This window comes from Erpetoichthys calabaricus, chromosome 16 (genome assembly GCF_900747795.2).
Source record: "Erpetoichthys calabaricus chromosome 16, fErpCal1.3, whole genome shotgun sequence".
Lineage (NCBI taxonomy): Eukaryota > Metazoa > Chordata > Cladistia > Polypteriformes > Polypteridae > Erpetoichthys > Erpetoichthys calabaricus.
This window is the reverse complement of record NC_041409.2, coordinates 59,386,124-59,407,924: the sequence shown is the minus strand read 5'-3', so window position 1 is coordinate 59,407,924 and position 21,801 is coordinate 59,386,124. Positions and strand designations below refer to the sequence as shown.

The window sequence follows — 21,801 nt, the reverse complement described above, 5'->3', positions numbered from 1 at the left end:
CTTTAATTCAGTGGGGTGAACAAAACGATTGCATAAAAATGTGAGGCAACTAAAGCATTTTTTTTAACACAATCCCTTCATTACAGGGGCTCAAAAGTAATTGGACAAATTAAATAACTGGAAATAAAATGTTCATTTCTAATACTTGGTTGAAAACCCTTTGCTGCCAATGACAGCCTGAAGTCTTGAACTCATGGACATCACCAGATGCTGGGTTTCCTCCTTTTTAATGCTCTGCCAGGCCTTTACTGCAGTGGCTTTCAGTTGCTGTTTGTTTGTGGGCCTTTCTGTCTCAAGTTTTGTCTTCAACAAGTGAAATGCATGCTCAATTGGGTTAAGATCAGGTGATTGACTTGGCCATTCAAGAATTTTCCACTTCTTTGCTTTAATAAACTCCTGGGTTGCTTTGGCTGAATGTTTTGGGTCATTGTCCATCTGTATCATGAAACACCACCCAATCAATTTGACTGCATTTAGCTGGATTTGAGCAGACAGTATGTCTCTGAACACCTCAGAATTCATTCGGCTGCTTCTGTCCTGTGTCACATCATCAATAAACACTAGTGTCCCAGTGCCACTGGCAGCCATGCACACCCAAGCCATCACACTGCCTCCACCGTGTTTTACAGATGATGTGGTATACTTTGGATAATGAGCTGTTCCACGCCTTCTTCATACTTTCTTCTTGCCATCATTCTGGTAGAGGTTGATCTGGTTTCATCTGTCCAAAGAATGTTTTTCCAGAACTGTGCTGGCTTTTTTAGATGTTCTTTAGCAAAGTCCAATCTAGCCTTTCTATTCTTGAGGCTTATGAGTGGCTTGCACCTTGCAGTGCACCCTCTGTATTTACTTTCATGTAGTCTTCTCTTTATGGTAGACTTGGATATCGATACACCTACCCCCTGGAGAGTGTTGTTCACTTGGTTGGCTGTTGTGAAGGGGTTTCTCTTCACCATGGAAATGATTCTGCGATCATCCACCACTGTTGTCTTCCGTGGACGTCCAGGTCTTTTTGCGTTGCTGAGTTCACCAGTGCTTTGCTTTCTTTCTCAGGATGTACCAAACTGTAGATTTTGCCACTCGTAATATTATAGCAATTTCTCGGATGGGTTTTTTCTGTTTTCGCAGCTTAAGGATGGCTTCTTTTACCTGCATGGAGAGCTCCTTTGACCGCATGTTGTCTGTTCACAGCAAAATCTTCCACATGCAAGTACCACACCTCAAATCAACTCCAGGCCTTTTATCTGCTTAATTGATAATGACAGAACGACGGACTTGCCCACACCTGCCCATGAAATAGCCTTTGAGTCAATTGTCCAATTACTTTTGAGCCCCTGAAATGAAGGAATTGTGTTAAAAAAATGCTTTAGTTGCCTCACATTTTTATGCAATCGTTTTGTTCTTCCCACTGAATTAAAGCTGAAAGTCTGCACTTCAACTGCATCTGAGTTGTTTCATTTAAAATTCATTGTGGTGATGTACAGAACCAAAATTAGAAAAAAGTTGTCTCTGTCTAAATATTTATGGACCTAACTGTACATTCTGTTTTAAATGTAGACGTTCCCTCACACAGTCTTCATTCTGAGGAATCCTGTGTGTAGACATGCTGTTTAATTGAGGAGCTAAATCTGGATCAGCCCAGATGCCTACCTGGAATCTAACCACAGTCCTGGCATGCTGAATACAGTTACACAGTTACCCACTTGAAAATCCAATCCTCAGTGAATGGCATCACACTACTGTGAATTTCCCCTTGGGATTAATAAAGTATCTATCTATCTATCTATCTATCTATCTATCTATCTATCTATCTATCTATCTATCTATCTATCTATCTATCTATCTATCTATCTATCTATCTATCTATCTATCTATCTATCTATCTATCTATCTATCTATCTATCTATCTATCTATCTATCTATCTATCTATCTATCTATCTATCGCTAATTTAATGCAGAGTGCCTTTTGTCTCTACAGCTTGTGTTGACTCAAGTGTGGGCTGAACACACAAATGACTTTGACTTCAATTTTTGGCTACCATCATTCTTGGTCATTCTCAGTTTCCTGACATTCTGCTAGTCCTTTGACTTCATCTTTGTCCGTTTCTTCATTAATTATTCATTTCCCAATGTACTATGAGTAATCCTTATAAAAAAGAAACCTCTACCAATATTTTTGTCAGCACTTTCAAATAAGGTTAAACAGCTATTTAGGATTTAATGAATGACTTGTTTTGGACCACAATTTGTTTGCTAGTAATTAGACTTCTGTATTATGCCTTTTTATGTTTCTAGACTTGTCTCATCACAATATAGACGTTCACATTTCTCTGTTGCTTAATTTTAAAAAAGAGACATTTGTTTGGAATTCCTGGCCAGCATAAATGTAACACTCCAGATGAGAGCTGAATTGCAAAACTGCAGTGCAACACACCCCACTGTAGAAGGCAGCTGGCTGTGCGAATCGGAGTTGGTGTGCAGTCTGGGATGACAAATGATGAATAACTAAACAAGGCAGTTTATTAGCAACTCTATGATCCAAAGTATAGAAGTGAAATGGGTAGATGGTCAAACGCAGATTAGACACATTAATCAGGCAAAGTTTCCAATAAAACATGAGTGGAATCTCAAAAAAAAGCAGAAGGCCACACATAGAATATTAAAAAGGGACAAAATACTCGATATAAATCAGAAATCTAAAAGGCAAGTCAAAAATCATGTGAAATGAAACTCGGGGGCAACAGGATGGCTCAAAAATAGTTGCTGTTGCGAAAACTCAAGGTACACAGGGCTAGGGCAATGCCTTCATCTGTGCTCCCACTCTTTATTTCCCTTATTTAGTTTCTCCTTTAGTTTCTCATTTTCCTTGTTTAGTTTCAATTTTAGTTTTTAGTTTATAGTCTGCTCCATTTACGTTTTCTTTTCTTAGGGAAAGGAATCCTACTACTAGCACAATTGAAAGCAATTTGATCTCAAAGTCTGCTTTGGTTCATGACTGATCAAATATCAATCTCAGATTTAATTCAATTCATTTCAATTCAGTTCAGTCTATTTTTGTATAGTGCTGTAATACAAACTTTACAAATTACTAATTACATAATGCATAAACATAAAGACATAGATTTGCTTAATCAGAAAATGAAGTGGTTTAAAACAGATTAACATGAGTGGAGTCTAGCACTATTTGTTACTTAATTAATTGTTGAATTGTGGCCAGTTGACGACAGTGAAGATGAAAACAAAAACTCCAGTGAATCATCCTGGAGGAAATACACCTCTGGGGGTCCACGGTCAATTGTTAGAGAGAAATTCAGGTGTTTAACAATTTGCTGGTTCTTTTTTTGTTCACTCTGTGTTGTGTATCTTCGTCTATGTCAGTCTCTCCTATCTTAGTGCTCATTGTATTATTATAATCACAAGAGGTGCATACACGTATGCAAAGAAAAAAAAGCTGAGTTAAAAAACAGGGTGGGCCAAATACTAAAATGGATTGGCCTTGACCTATCCTGGCCCAATACTGCCACCATGCCAGCAATGCAGGTTCCAGTCTTGTGCTTTACCTATAGAGACTGAAGCCTAATTTGCATTTTTTGCAGGTAAGTTATTAACTCAATATTGGTTTCTAAAGACCACAGCTTGTGCAGGTTTTTTAACCTTAACTCATCCGTTCATGTTTCGTCCTTGATTATTCAATTGCACAGACACAAAAAATGGTAAACTATCCTGGCATCAGCAGGTAGGATTGAGCTTTATGTGGGTGGAATGCCAAACTCACTTGCACCGAACAACTTTTAGTTGCTCAGTCAGCCAAAATGCAGGTGTTTAAAAAAGGCAGAGTGAAATTGGATAAATGACACAGGGATACAAGAAGAAGATGGAAACTACACACAGCAGGCTTCCAATCTGGGAATTAAGCAAGGGTCCAAAGCTTTTGAGGTGATAGTGCCACTGCTGTGCCATTGTCTTACCTCTTGTCTTTTTATTATTTTTTTTTTTATTATTATTATTTATTTATTTATAAATCACTTTAAAAACAACCTCAAGGCTGACCAAAGTGCGGTACAAAGAAAAGCAACACATAAACACATAAGAGCTGAAGACATTCTTAATAGAAAGTATAAAAAGTATACAAATAGCCACCATATTATACAGGGTTAAAAGCCAGAGAGTAAAAATGTGTTTTTAAAAAGGATTTAAAGGCAGCTAGCGAAGGAGCCTGCCTAACATGCAACGGCAAATCGTTCCAGAGTTTTGGGGCTGCAACTGAAAAAGCTCGCTCACCTCGGAGTTTGCATCGTGCCCTGGGAACGCGTAAAAGCATCTGGTCTGCTGACCTGAGGGAGCGAGATGGTACGTAAGGGTGCAGCAGTTCCAACAAATAAAGAGGGGCACAGCCATTAAGAGATTTAAAAACAAATACAAGGATCTTAAAATGGATTCGAAAACGAATTGGAAGCCAAAATCAACAACAACAACAACATTTATTTATATAGCACATTTTCATACAAAAAGTAGCTCAAAGTGCTTTACATAATGAAGAGAAGAAAAATAAAAGACAAAATAAGAAATTAAAATAAGACAACATTAGTTAACATAGAAAGGAGTAAGGTCCGATGGCCAGGGTGGACAGAAAAAACAAAAAAAAACTCCAGAGGCTGGAGAAAAAAATAAAATCTGTAGGGGTTCCAGGCCACGAGACTGCCCAGTACCCTCTGGGGTAACATGCTCATGCTTTCTTGTGCCAGTTAAAAATCGAGCAGCAGCGTTTTGCACCAGCTGTAGGCGAGCCATGGAGGCCTGGCTAATTCCAAAAAGAAGCGCATTACAGTAATCTAGACGAGATGTTATAAAAGCATGTATCACTGTTTCAAGGTTGCGCTTAGACAACACAGGCTTGATTTTTGACAGCCGCCTCAACTGGAAAAAGCAAGATTTTACCACTGCATTCACATGGCTATCAAGTTTAAAAGTGGAGTCCATTTTTACACCTAAATTTGTGATCATGGATTTCTCAAATTGAGCCACAGTGGAAAGGTCAATGCAAGGGGTCCCGCTGGTGCTATTGGGCCTACATAGCATGACTTCTGTTTTGTTCTCATTAAAATTTAGAAAATTTAGTGCCATCCAACTCCTTATGTCAGTAAGGCAATCAAGCAGGGGCTGGACAGAACATGGACCTTGGCGCTTCAGTGGGAAATACACCTGACAGTCACTTTTTCCCTGTGTCTGGCATTGCTTAAATAGTCCAGTCTTTTTTTAATTTTATTTTTTGAAATTTGTTGCTTTAGCTACAAAAGATGCTTTACAAGGGAAGGTTTGGGACAGAGTTGTATTGTTTACTTGATTGTTTTAAGCCTCTTCAGTTTAGATTCCATGTTTTGTATTCAGAGAGCTCCAAGTGATCACCTTCCTAAATAAGTGGACAATGAAAGTAGCATCCTGTCATTTAAGCCCATGTCTTTTTGACATTTCTATGTATTTTTAGACAGAAATAAGTGACCTGAGTTAAAGATAGGAGACCCATCCATCCATCTTATATTATAATTCATTGTAATAACAGAGCCTGAAAGATCATTAAGAACCAGGAAAACTAATCCATTGCAGGGCACCCATACACAAACATAACAGGCCAGGTTAGAGTAGCCAATTGGCATAGCACACATTTCATTGGAATGCCAGAGGAAAACCAGAGTGCCCAGACATAGGCACAGTGAGAACACATAAACTACACATTGACAGTGGCCAGGCTAGTGTTCAAACACCATTTCCTGGCATCCAAAGGGAGTGGCACTAAGCACTGCACCACCACACTTTCCAGTCAAATTGCGCTGCCCATTCTAGCACAAGGGCTCGAATGCTTTAAGTGAAACTTGTATCTTCAGAGTATGAATGCTAAACCTCCCTGGGGAAATGCTTCAATCATCCATAAAATTGTCATGCTTTTAGAGACGAAGTTCTCCAGGTCACCTGATTACATTATGGTTTCATCTGCTCATAATTCACCCGTTCAATGTGACATTCTTTTTAACAGGTCAGAAATGTAAGGAAATTCACACAGGAGGTCAGGAGTAATTGGAATGGAGTAACTGGAGTGGGAAGGCTGTAGCCACCTTTGTGAGGTGTCGCTCTAACTTTTTATGTCATTATAACATTTTGCTTAATTAATGTACTTAATTATACTAAGCGTAAATGGCAGTTCCATACATGATTTTTTTTTTTTGAAGACCTCAATCACTTTTGTGCAGTAACATTATGTCTGTTCCATTTTCACAAACAAAGACTTGTCTAAAGAAAAATTACATTTTGTAATAGATTATGTGGAGTAATGTATTATTTTATGTGTTATATGTTATAAGTTTAGCTTAGAAATAACTAACTGCAAATGGAAAGGCTTAGCAGTTTTGTTAAGAAAGAGGTGATTTATGGTATATAGTTTTGTGTTAAGAGTTTCTGCTTTTGTCTATCTGGTACTTGTTTACCAGACTTATTTAGCACACAAGAGTGGTTTGTACTCATAGTGAAGGTTAAAGTAGACTTCTCAGCCGATCTTTTGTTGCCTTTTTGCTATTATTTAGTGAAAAATGCTTTCATCAGAGCATACATTCTCTGTTGGTGACTAGTGCACTCCGCTTGCATTTATCAATAGGCCTATATGATGCATGGACAAACGGCTGATCCTCTTGTGGTAATTCCAGGGCAGTTAACCTGACTCAAAAATAAATGGGCAAAGGGAAGATTAATTTGGAAGATCAGAGATTACCACAGCGAGTAAGCAACATATGAATAATTCAAAATAAAAAATGAAACCCTAACTATACCATAATGTTGGCTTGCCTGCCAGTGTTCTGCTGAAGCTCATCTCCTGTTGTGTTACTGTTGTCACAGCTACTCTCCCAACCTTTTACTCAATGCTGGATGTCACTTCTGTAGTCAAGATCTATTATATAAACCCCTCTAGCCATTATGACACATTTCCTTTTGGCACATGCTGTGTCTTTTATAGGCCCGTTTCTTAGCTGATCCTGGATTACATTCCTTGTTACATAAGAAGGACTCCCTGGTGCCACCCAGTGGCTGGAAAGAACCGTAGTGCAGTTCCCTATGTTGTGTCCCTGATATCACTTCTATGCTTATTGAACAACTTGAATTTTTTAGGCCCTAGTGGCACCATGTTTAGTCTTTTTTTATGGGTTATAATTAAATAAGGTCCCTACTGAGCCACCTCTGTGCATGCTGTGCTTCAGGCAAACCTACTATATGTCAATTAAAGACAATATGTAAAAAATAAATAATGTAGGAACAAAAATGGCAGTTCAGCAAGCTCTTCTTTGGGTACTCCATTTTCCTCCAGCATTTCAAAGGTATGTAGGTTTGGGTGAGTGATGTCGACTGAAGTTGCTCTGGTGTGCATGTGTATGATTGTGTATTCCTTGTGATAGGCTGATGTCCTGTTGAAATTCTACCCTGTAGGCTACATGTAATGGCTTTTATACTTAAGTCTGATCAATAAGTACTAAAAATAAAAGAAAACGTGTTCAATACTGCTGAGGCTCTTGTACCCTATGTCTGCACTATTTCTCTTCTCAGCACTCACATGTGGCACTTGGTGCTTCTGCTCTATTGTCAAATTGTTTGCCTGCCTATGGAATAGTCATCTCTGATAAAGACGCACTGGAATCATCGGTTAGAAGGGTTCTCTCATCCGATTGGTCGACCCATCACTGACTCAGCTGTGGAATGGCCAATAGGGGTGAGGTAGCTTGTTGGCCGAGGTCTCCAGGACTGTGAACACATCTGTATCCTGATATGTAATATTTCTGTATTTAGTGAGTGATATAATCTGTCCTTGGATTTTGCCTTGTAGTTTGTACTATTACTGCTGTACTGATGTATTGTATTTCTGAGGTGGCAATGATATATTGGTCATCTAGCTCTGTGAGGAGGATTATTACTCCTGTTTTGTTTATTGTATTTTCTCCATTTTTTGACACCCATTGCACATCCAACCTACCTCTGAATTGCCTTTCCAAAGATTTCTTCCCTATTTTTCCTTACATGGGTATTTTTTGGGAAGTTTTTTCTTGTCCTCTTATGGCAGGGGTGTCCAAACTTTTTTCACTAGGGTCCACATACAGAGAAATATACAAAGGGATGGGTCACCCACTAGAGGTGAGCTATATTGCCTCACCTCCTGTATATTAAACTAGCAAAATCAATCAAATGTAGGTGAATTATGCTTCCTAATTAAATATGCTTAAAGAAAAAACAGCATCACAGCTCTTCATTAATGGGTTTTCATTTATTGTATTATAAAGTGCTGTCATCACATGCAATCGAGTCAAAATCAAAAGCACAAGCTTTATCTGACATTTGATGTTTTAAGTTAGCTGACAAATCTTCATTTCACTGCACAACTGCGTTTCCGGACAAGCGAACGTTGTTGAATTCCTGCATTTTCTCCGGGCACATTATTCCTGCGACTTTAGTGAGGCACTGTTTTAGGAAGTCACCATCTGAGAAAGTTTTCCCGTGATGGGCAGTGAGTTGTGCTACTAAGTAACTGGCTAATGTGGTGTTTTCTTGTGTTTTGTTAGCACGGAAAAAATACTGTTGTTGAGCTAGCAGACTAGCTGCCATTTACTTAACTTTTTGTCCTCGCTCGGCACCAGTGTAGGACGTGTAGGTCGAATGTTTGGTTTTGTAGTGTCGACATACTTTATTCTTTCATCACTGCAATAGTTTCATTGCAAATCAAATAGACACACTTGCCTTTGACTTCTAGGAAGAATTATTCATTTTCCCAAAATTTTCTGCACTCACTTGCTGTTGTGCATTTCTTTGGTTCTGCCATTTTTGGTCACCCGTAGCAAAATTGTTCTTTGGTTGCGCTTGTTTGTGAAGATGCTGCCTTGATCAAGACAGTAGCTCCGCTTTGTGTTAAACCTAAGAAGTACAATACAGTTAAGAACAAGTTTCATGTTTGGGCCATATTTCATTATACTTTTAGAATTTGCTGCAGGCCAATTAAAAATGGACCATGGGCCGTAGTTTGGACACCCCTGTCTTACGAAGTCAAGGCTGGGGGGCTGTCAAAAACAGAGCCTTTTAAAGCCTATTGCGGCAGTCCTTGAACAAGAAATAAGTTGTTGTTGTTGTTGTACCCAGGGAATTGAAATAAAGAAGTGGAAAATGAAATACATGAATGAATGGAAAAAATCAGACTATGAAAAGTATGCTAAGCTGCTGCTTTTATAAATGTCACTTTCCCCAACAAACAGCATTCCTCCTATTTCCTAAACTAAGTAGATTATTATAACAGAGTGATACAGGGGTCAAGACTGTGGTGAACCAATTCAATGTCACACTCATGGAAGCTTTTGTCCACAGTTAAACTTAGTAGTGAAGTTTTCTTTTTGATTATATGTGGCCAGACTGTGAGAATGTGAACTTCTTCCACCCATCCATGAAACCATATGTGTCTGGGTAATTATGGCATGAAGTCTTAGTTTATTTGAACACTGATTTGTGCAAACCAGGACAGGACGGCAGCAGATACATTGCTTCTGTTGTGTTCTTCAATAGCTTCCTAAAACTATCTACACAATTTATATTAATTTATATTTATATTTATGTCTGTTTGGCATTTGCACGTTGTCCCTATGGGATTTGTCTAGACAAACAGACTGAGAGAATGTGCCTTGTTGGGGTCTAGTGTCTTGTCCAGGTGTGTTTCTTGCATAATGCCTGACACAGCTAGAGTTGACTTGCAACAACCCTGAAATGAATAGATGGGTGTAAAGAATATGAAACTTGCTGTGTCACCATCCCTGGAAATATACCGCCACACCTATGTGAAAGTCATTGAATCATTTGATGGGTCAGTGGTAAAAGCTGAAAAAGCCACTGCTTGGCTGCTGGGTTTGGAACCTGTAAATACAATAAAAGTGCAAAAAATCTGTACGAATTTAATTATTTTCAGGATATCTGCAATAAAGCAGGTAATCAATACTGAGTCATTTGCTTGTCAAATATCTGCTAGAAGTGCAAAAGATGCTGCTGGCTTTAGATGAAATGGCTGTTAGATTTGTAGTTTAAATGCTGAGGATCTCCTCTTGATATCGCTTAGGCTATGCTGGAAATTACTTTTCAAAATGTACATTGCATTATTCTAAAAAATGAAAAATAATGGTGTATTCTATAAGCACCCCAGTGCCCCGAGCTAAGGAGGTAATTAAAGATCCTGAATCCTTAACATGCAGACAATGAGGAATAGTAGTTAAGGCCTTGGACTGTGAATGATAAGGCTGCCTGTTCAATCCTTTCTGCTGTCTCATAAGGATATTCTGTCACTTAACCTGTTTGCCCCTCAATTATTAATAATAAACGTATTCATACTAGAACAATGAGGAGGTGAAATGCATTAGGATGATGTTTAGTAAAGAAATGTTCTACATAAAATAAGGTTAGTCATTTAAAATCATGGGTGTGGGTTGATTTGTTTGGAACCTAGTTTTGTTAAACTTGACTTGCTTATATAGAATGTTATTTGATTTTAATAAAATCAATAAAATGCAAAATAAATAAATAAAATCATCTTAATAACTGATAGATAGATAGATAGATAGATAGATTTGTTCATCCTTTATTAAATCCAGCTCAAGGTTATGAAGGATGTAGCCTATCCCTCCAGCTTCAAGTAAGAGCTGACCCTCTTGCATAAAACAACTCACTCCTAAAGGGAAAATATACATTCATGAGAAGGTTCAATAGAAAAACTCTCACACATGCAAGGAAAACATACAAATTGCACACAGGGAGTGCGTAGACTGTAATATGAACCCACTAGCCAACCTGCGGCGTAGCATACGCCGCATAATTATGTATTGATGGGTGAACACTTCCTGAACGACACAGTTGTCCAAATGGGGTGGGTTTGTGGATACCACTGTGAGTGAATGAAAAGATAGACCTCTGGAGAGAGCAACATATAATTGTCCGTGACTGAAAGCGGGATCGTCTGTGACGAAGAATGCGATGCTGGTGAAAGTTACTTCGTCGGTAGGGATAAGTGTCAGTACTTGTAGATTAAGGTGCAGTGAGTCTTCGTTGTTGACGCTTAATATAGCTTGCAAACTGAGATGTTCCGGAGTCACAGTTGAGAAACACTTTTTTAATGTCTTTTAAGCACAGGGGAAAAAATGAACATGTGAAACATCCGTAATGTAACAAGCCACCAAGAAAAGTAACATTGCAATAATGCTATCTACGACCCGATCTCTGTAAACAGAAGTGAAAGCAAAATCGAGCCCGGTGTATTCTTTAACTGCCTTGTGGCGCTGTAGTAGTGCTGCTGCTTTGCAGTAAGGAGACTGTGGAAGATTGTGGTTTCGCTTCCCGGTTCCTCCCTGTGTGAATAGCGCTTTGAATACTGAGAACACCGCTATATCAATGTAACGAAGTATTAACAGGAAATTGTCTTCGTGTAATAGTAAAAGGCAAATTATCCGCGACAAACAAACTGTTTTACACGCTGCATACCAACCTGCGGCGTAGTATACGCTGCATAATCACGCTGCTTTTTAAATGTTTTTTAAGCAGAGGGAAAAAAATGAACATTTGCAATATCTGTAACGCTGCTTTCAGTAAGTACAATGCACACGCGTTTAATTTGTCGGCCACTTTTTGCCAGCCGTCTTTTCCAGTTTGGGCTGCTTTTGCAGTGTTACCGCTTGTGCATATTAAATCTTGAAATCCTTCGAGTAACTAATTAACTAACTAACACCAACCCACCCACACACACAGCTTGTGTGAAACAAATGCACCCATACTTTCATAATTTTGTTGCAGCCTATAGTGGAGTCAGGCACAGAGAAGGTCAGCTGCTGAGAGAGCGTCTCGACTGTTGCAGGGCCTGCATCGGTGAAGCAGGTGAGACGCTAATGAAACAGAGGCACAGGGCTTATTGGTTTTTAAAGACTGCTTCCTTCATTGTGTTTTAACCTCAGTTTTAAAGGATTGTTTTAAGGATCCCATGGGATACCCCTCGCAAACTTTTTTAGACGCTGCATTCAGCTATTCACATCCGGTGACAAACATGCCTCTTCTTACATGGTCCTGCTTTGGTGGGCGGGGAAACGTTTTCCATGTTCCTGCAGGACCATCTAAGAAGACGCATGTTTGTCGCGGATGCGAATTGCTGTATGTAGCGTGTAAAACAGTTTGCGATGTTGCACGCGGTCATGCGTCATAACCGAAAAGTCAACGTGGCTCAGAGCTGCATGTGGACTGTAGCACAGACAAACAGAAATGACGGCGTGTTTTCCGAGGCGTCGCGTTGGAGTTGGTGGGCGTGGCTCTGCGAGTTTTCGTCGTATCCAATGGTCTTAGAGTTGGTGGGAGTGGCTCCTTCCTGCGTGCTTTCATGGGTGTTGTGCCGCTCTGGCGGCGGCTTAGAGAATTATATATATAGATGGCTTTGGAGATGTGAAGCAGAAGCACTGCCTTCTATGCCATCCTCAAGATGTGAAAGTGAAGATTTTTATTGATATTAACACTCAGTTTGAAGAGCTTTAAATTACTAGTTAACAATTGTTATGTGGCTTTTAAAGCAAAATATTGTCAATTTCAAAACCAAAAAAAATAGTACCTAAAACAAGAGTCCATTGAGTGTCTTTGAACTTAATTAGCATTTGAATTATAGCATCATCTATAAATTGAAAGGGGGGTCAGGTTACTTTATATGAAGTGGGAATATTTTGAGTGAAAATACAGCATGCTGTTAAGTTGCTTTGCATGGATGAATATTTTATTAGGAGACTACAGATTATCATATTCTTCTTAAACTCTAAAATGTACTTCCACGACCAAATTCTGAGGGCTGAATACAGTTCTATATGCAGCATGCTAAAAAAGACATAACAGCAGTCAAAGTCGCACAGGGATAAACAATGCAGTGTTGTCTATGGAATGAAGAGTCAACTGCTGCTCTGGCAAACGAAGACAGTTGAACTTCAGTAGTCTTAGACAGAAAAGCCAAACTGGTAACCTAATTCAGGTGGATAAAATTCTCAAAGCTATCAGTACTGTAGCAGAATTCATCAGACTAAACCCTGAGTCATATACCTGAGGATACTTCCGGAAAGAGAAGAAAGGAACATGCAAAATAATAATAATACATTTTATTTATATAGCACCTTTCCCAAAATGAATCTATGAAGCACTCTTTCACACAAATAGACATGAGAATCCAGAAAAGATACTGTAGAGTCAAAGGAGGTGAAGTGGATAACCTGACAGCATGGAAGAAACATCTGACTGAGCCAGTAGCAGTTAACAAAACAAACTGAATGCACTGTATGGTATTCTTTCATTTATAAAAATATCTGCATGACAAGAATGAGTGAACATTAGCAGATTTCTTCAACTTAATCAGAATTTTGGGATGGAAAAAATTGCCTTTAAAGCCATAACTAGAAAGATGGATGTGTTGGGCCATGGGGAATCGTGCCTTTGTTGTATCAGTACATTCTAGCTGCATCTGGATTTTTCTGATTCTGGTCAGGCCTGGCACTGTCTGTTGTACCTTCCAAAAAGATCTGGGTGCAAGTTGGTTTCAAAACATTAGTGTTGAAAATGTAGTTGTGTGGATGTAGCCAAAATATAAATCTAACTCTGACAACAGCCATAAAATTTTTGTTTGGAGGAAAAAAGAGCAGCTTTTGAAGAAAACACCTTGTCAACTGTTAAGTGTGGAGGTGGATCTATTTTGACTGCTTGTTGTGTGGTAGCTAGTGGCACAGGAAGCATTGTGCAAGTAAAGGGAAGAACTAATTCCACTAAATATCAACAAATCCTTGAGGAGAATGTCAGACAGTCGGTCAGGAATCTGTGGCTGAACAAAGAATGGCTTCTACAACAAGAAAACATTTTGAAACACACTTCAAAATCTACTATAAAGTACCTCAAGAAGTACAAGATGAAAGTTTTTGAATGGCCCCACACAGTTCTCAGACTTGAACATCTCTAAAAATCTGGGGGTTGACGTTAATTATGCTTTGCATGCAAGACAGCCCAAGAATGTCTCACAGCTGGAAGTAATCTGCAAGGACAAGTGGGGAAAAATCTCCAAGAAAAGAATTCAAAGACTCATGGCTGGCTCCAAAAAAACATTTGCAAGCTGTGATTTTTAAACAAAGGGGGTGTTACTAAGTATCGACTTAGTAGGGTGCCCACATTTTTGCAAATGCCACATTTACACTTTTTTCTTTTTTCCATTTTTTCATTTCATCAAATAATTCTTAAGTATACATTATCATTTTCATAAAAATGCCATTGTTTTAGTTTGTTTGCTGATGAAGTTGTATTTACTTCTAGTCAAGTTGCCTGTCGAAGGCAGGTAATAGAATAAATGTACCAATATTTTATATCTCTTACCCTACACGTACATTCAGCACCTTTCCTCGGTATTCACGTGTGTCTAAACCTCTATTGACCAGCGCTCCCTCTCTTCAGCACGTTCCTGTAAAGCCTGCTTACCACGCTCTGTCATTATTTTTTGAGGTGCTTTGCTCACCTCTTGCCCACTTGTATATTTCCCATCTTTGAAGGTGACTGCCAATGTGCCTCCTACACACTTACTCCTGATCATGTGCGTCACACTCTCACTTTCAATTGCATCATGTATTATCGTAGTATTTCCCTCTACTTACCCTTTACCTGTTTTCTCAAGGGTAAATGTTCTCGTCAGGTTCGTTATCGGGTTGGTCTACTGTTGCACTTTAAAATGAACACACTCACACATAGATAAACACACACACAGACCCTAACCACAACAGTGCCCCATGAATGACACACACACGCTGATTAACCCTTAGCACTTTAAACCACACATCAGCCTATCATTCAGCACTTCAAGAGACTTACTTATTATCGGCACGGACAACATATGATGTTTTAAATAGACCTCAGACCAAAATGTTACTTTTGGTCTCCAAGAAAATATTAAAACATACAAAGACTCAGTATCCTTGACTATAGGCCATTTATCAGCCAAGAATACCTTCTTCTCATACTGTCCCTAACTATTGAGTGGCGCTCCTCACTCTCAGCCTTATAAACCTCGCAGCACAGAAATAATGGCAAAAATCTGGCTACCCCAGGTGCTCAAAGAAATCTAACTTATTAATTCAATCACTCTAGACATTAAGACAAAGCATAGAATGTTAAAAGCAGCATGGTATTTATTACAAGAATAATAATAATACCACTGGAACAAAGAATAATAGAAAATAAGTACTGATAGAAAAGCCTGAATATATATAGTCTTTAGGAAAAGCTTACGAAAAAGTTGAAATGACAAGGATGAATGTCCCAGGGAGGCGTTTGATTTAGCAATGGATGTTCATGCTGCCTTTCTGACGACCAATGCCGTCTTGGTCTGTTCCTCTTCTTCTCCTCCTTCTCTTTGCTTCTTCTCCTTCCTCCTCCTGTTCTCCTTCTCCTGCTCCTCTTCCAAACCAAGGCATATTTATTATGAAATATCATGCCTTGGTTACACAACACATGAACCTGATTGGCTGGCTGTCAATGTGATTGATGAATTTTGCTCAAACTCTTTCCCAGATAATAAAGTTCTTTGATATTGCCTGTTTCCCTTTCCCAGGCCATAAATCCCAGATGTCCATCCATAAAGTAATCAATAGCCTGGGGTGTCAGCAGAGCATCCTTTCCCAGGTTGTAAAATAATTGAGCCCCAGAATGTCTTCCTTTCAATGTAGGAAACAGCTGTTTGAAAGTGAGGTGTGACAAAACCTGCTTTGATCTGTCTTAGTTCATCTGTTGTCTTGTCTCGAACAAAATATAATGGAAACCAAAATGTACAGATTTTATACACCATAACACATCACCAAAACCAAACTGACCAATCACACCAAAGCCAGACTGACCAATCAGATTACTCATAAGAACAGGAAACACACGTGGACCTTTGTTATATTAAGAAAGTTTATTATTATTATTAGTAGTAGTATTTTATTATATAGTATATTGGTTTTTTTACTTCAAAAGTCAACAAAATATGTAATTTGGTCAGGGATGTCCATACATTTACATGAAACAGTAGAATAGTTCTATCTGTTTCTAACCATTTATTCCAGTTCATTGTTGTAGGATTAAGGCAAGAAGCAGCCCTGAGCAGAATGTCAGTCCATTGTAGGAAACACTGAAGTGCACACCTACATTCACTCTTACCTTGGCATGTTAGATATCTTAGATTGATTTGAAGAGTCTATCTTTGGGATGTGGGTGTAAAAATATGGAGTACTTGGAAACACCAAACAGTCAATAATTGAGCAGGGATTCAAACTCAGCCTCCTGATTATGTGATGCAGCAGCCAAGCCATCCACAGAAATAAAATAAATTGAAATTGCTCTTAGTAAATATTCGAACACTCACTGCCCCCTTTTTAGACAACTGCGTGAAGGCTTCTCTTCTCCATAGGTACTTTAAAAAAACTGTATCCCTCCATTTTCTAGCTTCCTTATCCAGTTCAAGGCTACGGCTACATTAAGAAATTGTTTTATAGAAGGTATATTGGCATTCAGTGCCAGTCCAACACTCCTACCTGCCCCGATGAATGGCACTCGAGTGTGTCATTTGTATGTGAAGGAGAGCCTTTTGACCTCACCTAGCACTCATTTCATGGGCTTCATGCCTTTCCCCATGTGACCTATTCCATTGCCACAATGCCAGCTGGGATGCCACTTCAAATCAGTATTTATTACCAGGCTTTTGTAAAATTATTGAAGCCGTCCCTTTGAATCAGCCTTATCAACATTTCAGCCAATCTGTCAACCTTAAAAGGCCCTCTGGAGGAACATTCAGCAACAGTTTCTTTTGCTTGTAATGAATCGCCTCTGACCTCATGGGACCCGCAATGTTCACGGTGCTGAGAGATGAATGTACATATTGGTGTTCGTACTCATTTAATTTCCTGGCTGTTGTTGGTCGAGTGATTCAGGAGTATTTTTGGCATTGTTCTTTCAAACATTTGGGCTCTTTTCATATGTATTATGTTTATTTTTGTCAATTTAGCTTTATTTTATAGTATAACTAAACGTATATATGCTTTATATAGCGCCTTACAAAATACATTTATGCATCTTACCTGATATTCTTATTACATTTAACCTAAGAATATAATTAATTACTGGTAGCACAGTAGTTAGTAGTTGTTGCCTCACAGCTTCATACACCGGGATTCAATTCCAGGTTCGGTCTGTTTACGGCAGGCTGGCACATCGGGGTGTGCATGAACCTGCTTAGTGGTTGACTGGTTTCCCATCAGGGTTGTTTTTTGTTTGACTTTTGCTCAAGGATGCAGGGGTGGGCTCAGAACATGGGAGAAAGGAGGATGGTTGTTGATGGTTGAGCTTTGCAACACAGAGATGATGTCCCTGAGAACAGCTTGTAAATAGTACAGGGTGAGGCAGAAAGGATGGACATCTTTGAAATGGCTAGAACTCACCACTAGGTGGAGCGACAGATGTGCGGTAGGTGGCGTTAGGTTCGTGAAGTCTTAGTATTTTTTTATTTTCTTTTTAGTTGAAGCCATGGAGCAGTGAACGATAGAACACTACGTTTTTGCGTACGACTGTTTTGTCAAGAATAACCAATCTATTAACGCAGTTCAGCGTGAGTTTCGTTGCCATTTCAATATCCACAGAAATAAAGTTGTTCCCGCTTGTAACACTATCCTATGTTGGGTTAAAGCACTTCGTACACGAGGTACACTAATGAAGAAAAGACCCCTGAAAATGTGGAAAGCGTACGACTAGCCCTGCTGCGCAGTCCAAGTCGATCTGCTCGGAAGCATTCTTCTGAACTTACCCTCAGTAATTGTTCGGAGTGCTATATCGAGATGATAAACAACTTCTTTTTACCTGAACTATGACGAAAACGTATTCCCATCCAGCGTGTGTGGTTTCAACAGGATGGGGCGACAGCCCACACAGCTAGAGCATCAATGGATGTTATTCGCCCTCTCTTCCCTGGTCACCTCATTTCCAGGTTTGGTGACATTCATTGGCCTCCTCGGTCCCCTGACTTATCCATGTGCGATTATTTCTTGTGGGGTCACCTCAAGGCACATGTATACGAGCATAAGCCCCGTACATTGGAGGAACTGAAGGAAGCCATTTGCGTGGAAGTCGCCCAAATCGACAGATTTGCATGTTGAAAAGAGTGGAGGCCAACTTCCATGAACGCCTTCAGAAAAGCATCAGTGATAACGGACACCACATGGGAGATGTTGTTTTCCACACTTGATTTTGTCAAATGCTCTTTCAATATGAACTCAAATCTTTCAATAAATTTCTTTGTAAGAAAAAATTAACAATTTTATGATTTTGTAAAAAAAGTCCGTCCTTTCTGCCTCACCCTGTATTATCCCAGAGGATGCTATAAATCTTCACTTCTTGGGATGTTGAACCATATAATTACATTGAACCATATAAGTACATTTATTCCTTTAGCAGATGCTTTAGTCCAAAGAGGCTCACAAATCAAAAGTGCATGAAAATAAACCTGGAATCATTCAAACACTAAACCACAGACTGTCATTGAAATTGTTCCATGCGTGCAAGTCAACCAGATGTACCACAGCTTAAAGGATAATTTCAGTATTTTCAAGTTGAAATTATTTTTCACAATTATGGCATACATTAATTTGTATGTGTTCTTAAGTGAAGCATTTTAAAATCCAGAATTAACTACTATACTTCTGTACCATATTTTAAAAACTTGTAGTGACAAGTTCAGAAATGAGTCATGAAGTGTGGCTCATAATGTGCTTTTAAAAAGTGGAGATGTGTACTGTAGATGTCTGTATAGAATGGCATCAATGGCTGTCACTGCTGTTAATCAATTAATACTAGCATAGTAGATCTGTCCCATTGAGTGACTAGATCAACTTTTATCAGAGCAGGAGCAAGGGAGCAGTCAGTGCCGCTGCTTCACAGCTCAAATCTCAAACCAGTCACCATCTGAGGGAAGCTTGCTCATACTACCTGTCTTTTTTGGATTTTCTGTAATGTCTTTGGTTTCTTTCTACATCCAAAAGAGGAACACATTAAGATGATTGATAGTACCTTTGCTGTCAGTCAGTGAGTTCCCTGAGATTGACTGGCTGCTTGTTCAGGGTGGTTCAGCTTTTCCCTAGATGCTTCTGCCCTACCCTTCCTGTGGTACTGATATAAACCAGATATGTTCTGAAAAGGAATGAAAGGACCTTAACAAATTATATTGTGCTTGTCAAGTCTTTGTTGTGCCTTAATACTGACTGCTTTCTTCTGCCTTACTGACTACCACTTGTGTCTCTGATTGGAACTAAGTGATCCTATAAAATGGCTCTTTAGCTATGAAAACCATCACATGATAGAGGTGTCAGTGTTCAGGACCACTTAAACAATGACTTAATGGCTTTGGTCAGCAGCTGATACTGACATGATATAATCACCCAATCAGTTGTACACAGAGACTATGCAGACAAGACTAGTTTTTCATATACTTGGGATTCTAACCTTAAGCCAGTGTCACATTAGATGACTTCTAGTTGGAGGGGATGCTAAACTTTATCTTGAGTTTTATCTGAGTATGTCAGATTATACAGCTAGAAATTGTTAGGGAGGACTGTGTGATAACTTTCTAGTACAGTTTCACAAATTGCGATGTATCACATACTCACCCTATTTTTTGACAGCCAATAACCTAATTCCAAGATGGACCCAGTGACCGTGCAAAAGTTTTACAGGTATCGGAAGTTCAGCAGCAGCATTGGCTTTTTTTTGTTCTTTTTTCCATTCTAATGTGGAATGTAAAACACGAGACTTCAGACAGAGGAGCCTTGATTTTGTTTGCAGAGTCTATTCCTTGAGCACACCGGCTGAGTGCTTATTGGTTTTAGCTCAATTTTATAACTTAGGAAAATCAAACAACATCAACATTGCAGTGACCAAAGTCACGTAAGCTGCAAAATGGTGTTCTGTAAATACAAAAAATCAACACATCAATGAAATACAACTTTTAAAATTCAAAAAAAAATGTGAAATAACTGCATAAATGGATTCCTTGTGAATACTATGTACAAAATATAGTCTAATACTACATCGGATCAGTGTGATGTCTTGTACTTGATACATTCATGATATTGATCTGCGTTCTTTATTTTTTTCAAATTACTGTGGCTACCTTTAAAAAAGCAAATGGTCCTGGATTGTTGACATCTCAACGATGGATTGTACTACATATCCTTAAATGGAAAATGTTCAAACCTGAAGTGAAAACACATAATTAAAACAAAAAAGGTCCTGATTTTAATGGTGAAACTAACAGGCTTCAGCCTTCAAGTCCCATCTCTAGATAGACAGGTAGATAGATACTTTATTAATCCCAAGGGGAAATTCACATTGTCCCGCAGCAGCATACTGATACAATAAACAATATTAAATTAAAGATTGATAATAATGCAGGTAAAAAAACAGACAATAACTTTGTATAATGTTAAATGTTAACGTTTACCCCCCCGGGTGGAATTGAAGAGTCGCATAGTTTGGGGGAGGAACGATCTCCTCAGTCTGTCAGTGGAGCAGGACGGTGACAGCAGTCTGTCACTGAAGCTGCTCCTCTGTCTGTAGATGATACTGTTTAGTGGATGCAGTGGATTCTCCATGATTGACAGGAGCCTGCTGAGCGCCCGTCGCTCTGCCACAGATGTCAAACTGTCCAGCTCCGTGCCTACAATAGAGCCTGCCCTCCTCACCAGTTTGTCCAGGCATGAAGCGTCTCTCTTCTTTATACTGCCTCCCCAGCACACCACCGCATAGAAGAGGGTGCTCACCACAACTGTCTGATAGAACATCTGCAGCATCTTATTGCAGATGTTGAAGGACGCCAGCCTTCTAAGGAAGTATAGTCGGCTCTGTCCTTTCTTGCACAGGGCATCAGTATTGGCAGTCCAGTCTAATTTATCATCCAGCTGCACTCCCAGATATTTATAGGTCTGCACCCTCTGCACACAGTCACCTTTGATGATCACGGGGTCCATGAGGGGTCTGGGCCTCCTAAAATCCACCACCAGCTCCTTGGTTTTGCTGGTGTTCAGGCGTAGGTGGTTTGAGTCGCACCATTTAACAAAGTCATTGATTATAACTAAACTGGGAAGTTCAGGTTTCACATGCACATTCACACACCCAAAGATAACCTAGAACACTGCAGGGCCAATGGGGCGACCTCATGGGTCAGACATAGGCTTATAGACGCTGGCAAGGAGATAATTTCACTTTCTACAAAAAAGCTATATTGTTCTAGATTTGAATTATATATATTTTTTAATTTAGCTGTAAACATTTAATAAGAAGTTAAATTACTGAGGAAAGTGTACTACTTATTTTGCACAACACCTGGTGAGGCTGCCCTACTGGCTTTTAATGCAGAAACACTACTGCCTGTTGAAAGTTTTTTATTCTATTCCTTTTCTCTTGTTTTGCCTTCTTATTTCACTTGCACATTCCAAACTCATTTTTTTTTTCTTGAACAGCAGTCAGATCACACAGAAATTCAAATGTCAAGATAGACACCAGATAACTGGGTCCCAGTTGCGCTGCTGTGTGCTTTCCTCTGTTAGCTGTTTTTAGAGAGAAGTGCGAAAAATAAAAAAATGAAGCGGTTGATGATAGCTAATCCACTTTGGTGAACAAAACAGAAAGGTGGAATATTCACTCGTAAGGATTTCTGATGCAGAACT

The 21,801-nt window shown here is 39.2% G+C and overlaps 1 protein-coding gene across 1 annotated transcript in view; it reads left to right on the top strand.

The window, feature by feature from the left end:
- Positions 1-21,801, top strand: part of kcnh5b (potassium voltage-gated channel, subfamily H (eag-related), member 5b) — a 380,353-nt gene that overhangs the window by 46,623 nt on the left and 311,929 nt on the right. The window lies entirely within an intron of this gene.